Genomic DNA, 5,215 nt, shown 5'->3' on the forward strand with positions numbered 1-5,215 from the left:
AATCGGGCCTCCCACTCTATCTATTCTGGTTAGAGCCAGTTTGCTCTGTTCTGTGAAGGAGTAGTACACAGCGTTACATGAGATCTTGTGTTTCTTGGCAATTTCTCTCATGAAAGCACCGCATTTCTCAGAAGAAGAATAGAATGACAAGTTTCAGAAGAAAGGTCTTTGTTTATGGACATTTTGAGAGAAAAAAGGCTTTTCTTTCAAAAACAAGGACATTTCTAAGTGACCCCAAACTTTTGAACAGTAGTGTACATGTTACTCCTGGTTTAAGTCGGCACACCCCACCGAAAACAATTAGCTACTCTCTTAGAGGTAATTCAGTTCAAATAACAAGTGGATTTTCTGGATGGCGTAAACATTAAAGAAAAATTCAATTACTCTATTACCAACGGTTACGGATGAAGACCATCATTAAAATAAAATGTCAACCGCTTAAAAAATATACATAAATTGTGGAACGAACAGCTGTGGTTGAGTCCCTTTCTGCACTAACAAACTTAACGAGAATTAAACGTTGTTGCTCCTTTGCCGAAACAAGGTTCCACGCCAATGTAGAATGTTCATTCAAATGTGGGAAAAAAACAAAAAGGTAGACTCAGCGAAATGACGTTGCCACGAGCCGAACCGCAGATATTGAGATGAGTGAGATACAAGACTTCGCTCTCACACACGTATCTGCAAGGGTTCGCTTCACGCCGTTAAGAGTGTGGTAGGTACGGGGACCAAAACAGCGGAGAAATCGAGCCGAGCATCGTTGTAGAAGAAATCGAGCCGAGCATCGCTGTAGAAGAAATCGAGCCGAGCATCGTTGTAGAAGAAATCGAGCCGAGCATCGTTGTAGAAGAAATCGAGCCGAGCATCGTTGTAGAAGAAATCGAGCCGAGCATCGTTGTAGAAGAAATCGAGCCGAAGCATCGTTGTAGAAGAAATCGAGCCGAGCATCGCTGTAGAAGAAATCGAGCCGAGCATCGCTGTAGAAGAAATCGAGCCGAGCATCGTTGTAGAAGAAATCGAGCCGAGCATCGTTGTAGAAGAAATCGAGCCGAGCATCGTTGTAGAAGAAATCGAGCCGAGCATCGTTGTAGAAGAAATCGAGCCGAGCATCGTTGTAGAAGAAATCGAGCCGAGCATCGTTGTAGAAGAAATCGAGCCGAGCATCGTTGTAGAAGAAATCGATTATCTATTATTATTATTTTGTGCCGTAATTTCTCTGAGTCTACCTCTACCTGGGCTCAAGAGTGGCGCAGAGGTCTCAAGGCACTGCATCACAGTGCAAGAGGCTACACTACAGTCCCTGGTTCAAATCCAGGCTGAATCATATCCGGCCGTGATTGGGAGTCCCATAGGCGACGCCATGCAATTGGCCCAGCGTCGTCCGGGTTACTGTTCCTAGGCCGTCATTGTAAATAAGTATTTGTTCTTAAGTTAAAAACATTTATTTATATATTTGTTAAACTGATGTGTCCCTGTAATGTCCATTCACTTCAATAAACATATTTTTTAAATAAATAAATCACAGCACATACTGATGGGTACACTTCTGGCGTTTACTTCCTGCTTTGCTCCCATTGGTACACTCACGATGTCCGCCAGTCTGACCCATTATGCCATCATTGACTGGAATGGGTACGCCTGTTTTATTCATTATATTTCTGTGGCAGCACATGCAGTCAGGAGCGGAGAAAATGTGCATTGAACGGTTATTACAGTGACCACAATCCTTTGTGGGTTTTAGTCTGGGTTTCTGTATAAACACTTTGTGACATCTGCTGATGTAAAAAAAAAAAAAAATTTAAAGGACATGAAAATAAAAAATGATTTGGCTGGCCAATAACCGTCATCCAAAATTAAAATGGCCAGTCACAGACGTAAGTCAAGTAATCGTGTTAAGGTGCAAACACACACACACACACACACACACAGTCTCTCACACTCTATATGCCCACCATAATAGTGATCTCTCTCTTGTAGATGTTGAGGTCAGGGTCGTTATTGACGTACATCCTCTTGAGAGCGCAGCGCATGCCACTGTGTGTCCGGGCCAGGAACACCACAGAGAAACCGCCTGGAGAGAGGAGCCAGAAGGAGAACAGTTAGCATCATACACATGTTGAGTACACACACACACAGTCCACGTGATCCTGCGGTGCTCTCTCTCTCTCATTAGTGGACCGAGCAGGAGGCTTCAAAAGAACTGTTGCGTCGCCAGGAGAAAGACGTACCCTACTGTCATGACGTTGCCCTGTTTGGGTACAGCAAGCCCCATCCCCCCTCTCCCTGCCTCCCCTTTCCTCCTTCAACTAGGCTGCTGTGGTCAGAGAGAGGTCGTAAATTCCTGGAGGATCTCCTCATGGCCACACAGTATAAGAGACAGAGTGAAGTTTCATAGAGAACAAAGGAATTTTTTCCACCTCACAGAACCCGAGGTCCGAACAAATTTCATGTTCCGGGGAAAAGGTATAAAAGATCGGTTAAGAATCCAGCTACGAACTGGTCCGTTTGTCACAACTTGGGAAGCTCATGGGAGATGGTGTGGCCACATTACCATAACGCTGTTTATACAATAGCCTCAGATATGAGGTTTACATCTAATTGTTGTATAAGATGAATGAGTGAGTATGACACTGTTTACACAATTTTACAATGTGATTTTGGACTGTTTAATGAAGGAAAACTCAAAGGGAATGGGAGTTAACTAAATCAGAGGACCGCCCTGAGCCCAGTTAGGTCAGGCCTCCTGGGACAGCCCCTTTCTGCAATTCCGAATAAAACCCAACTTTGAGAAATGATCACCAGACCATGTTTTTCTCCATTTGGAGTGACGAAGGTTGTAGACCATTGCTGAATCTTTTAACCATACCACGTGGTTAAACTCTTAGACTATCGATACCGACAGAATAAGAACAAGTCTTTGATATTAATTACTAGTCTGCAGCTAGGAATTCAGTATCATTGAACGCGAAGAACGACAACCGCCGAAACATCTATTCTACAACGACATGAAGGAATGTTACCCTGAACAATCCACTCTAACCACAACAGAGAGAGAGAGAGAGACAATTCTACAAAAGAAACAAACTTTTCACCAGCCATCGATACGATCGATTGTTTGAGGCCCGGGAGCTCCAACTGGCTTAAAACCTTTATCAGACACAACTTGTTGTTTTGGCGCCAGCTGCCATCTGAGTGTTTTCTTTTCAGAAAAACCTATTAGTATTTATTTTTTCGATCGATCGATCGTATCGATGGCTGGTGAAAAGTTTGTTTCTTTTTGTAGAATACATACATACATACATACATACATACATACATACATACATACATACATACATACATACATACATAGATAGATAGATATTGATTGCAATTGCTCCCGAATGAGTGAGAGTTCATGTGTAAAGGATTAGTATTTACATTTTTATAATTATTAACTCTGTGGTGACTTCTCAGCTGACCCCCACGCCCGCTTTGTCCACTCAAGCCGCGATACCGGTTTAGCCCACTAGGGGCAACATTCTCCTATCAGTCCTTGTAACCATATTTACTTTGTTTATGCATTTCTGTGAATCACTTAGTAATAAATAAATGATTTAAGACAATTGATGTATGGATGACTCAGTGAAGACTGGGTTCGTGCAGATGTGATTCATAGGGAGACTGGATAGATCAGGAATAGTACTATGGGATTTTGTCATTCCTGTGACAGGGACAGTAGAGCATGATTCTCATTGGCACAGTCTGCTCAGGGAGAATCACCACCTGACTCAGTTAGTCTGCTCAGGGGAATCACCACCGACTCATTACAGTCTGCTCAGGGAGAATCACCACCGACTCATTAGTCTGCTCAGGGAGAATCACCACCGACTCATTACAGTCTGCTCAGGGGGAATCACCACCGACTCATTACAGTCTGCTCAGGGAGAATCACCACCGACTCATTACAGTCTGCTCAGGGAGAATCACCACCGACTCATTAGTCTGCTCAGGGAGAATCACCACCGACTCATTACAGTCTGCTCAGGAGAATCACCACCGACTCATTACAGTCTGCTCAGGAGAATCACCACCGCCACCTCACATCTACGGTAGTTACAGTCACAGCCACATCACATCTACGGTAGTTACAGCCACAGCCACCTCACATCTACGGTAGTTACAGTCAGCCACCTCACATCTACGGTAGTTACAGTCACAGCCACTCACATCTACGGTAGTTACAGTCCAGCCACCTCACATCTACGGTAGTTACAGTCAGCCACCTCACATCTACGGTAGTTACAGTCAGCCACCTCACATCTACGGTAGTTACAGTCAGCCACCTCACATCTACGGTAGTTACAGTCCAGCCACCTCACATCTACGGTAGTTACAGTCCAGCCACCTCACATCTACGGTAGTCACAGCCACCTCACATCTACGGTAGTTACAGTCAGCCACCACATCTACGGTAGTTACAGTCAGTCACCTCACATCTACGGTAGTTACAGTCAGCCACAGCCACCTCACATCTACGGTAGTTACAGCCACCCTCACATCTACGGTAGTTACAGCCACAGCCACCTCACATCTACGGTAGTTACAGCCACCTCACATCTACGGTAGTTACAGCCACCTCACATCTACGGTAGTTACAGCCACCTCACATCTACGGTAGTTACAGCCACCTCACATCTACGGTAGTTACAGCCACCTCACATCTACGGTAGTTACAGCCACCCTCACATCTACGGTAGTTACAGCCACCTCACATCTACGGTAGTTACAGCCACCTCACATCTATGGTAGTTACAGCCACCTCACATCTACGGTAGTTACAGCCACCTCACATCTACGGTAGTTACAGTCACAGCCACCTCACATCTACGGTAGTTACAGTCACAGCCACCTCACATCTACGGTAGTTACCGTCACAGCCACCTCACATCTACGGTAGTTACCGTCACAGCCACCTCACATCTACGGTAGTCACAGCCACCTCACATCTACGGTAGTTACAGCCACCTCACATCTACGGTAGTTACAGTCACAGCCACCTCACATCTACGGTAGTTACAGTCACAGCCACCTCACATCTACGGTAGTTACAGCCACCTCACATCTACGGTAGTTACAGTCACAGCCACCTCACATCTACGGTAGTCACAGCCACCTCACATCTACGGTAGTTACAGTCACAGCCACCTCACATCTACGGTAGTTTTGGAGGTTT

General features: G+C 45.1%; 1 protein-coding gene across 2 annotated transcripts in view; it reads left to right on the forward strand.

Annotated features, from left to right (window-relative positions):
* Window positions 1-5,215, forward strand: part of LOC118380686 (progestin and adipoQ receptor family member 3-like) — a 22,287-nt gene that overhangs the window by 3,287 nt on the left and 13,785 nt on the right. The window lies entirely within an intron of this gene.

Source organism: Oncorhynchus keta, chromosome 25, assembly GCF_023373465.1.
Source record: "Oncorhynchus keta strain PuntledgeMale-10-30-2019 chromosome 25, Oket_V2, whole genome shotgun sequence".
In the NCBI taxonomy this organism is placed as follows: Eukaryota; Metazoa; Chordata; class Actinopteri; order Salmoniformes; family Salmonidae; genus Oncorhynchus; species Oncorhynchus keta.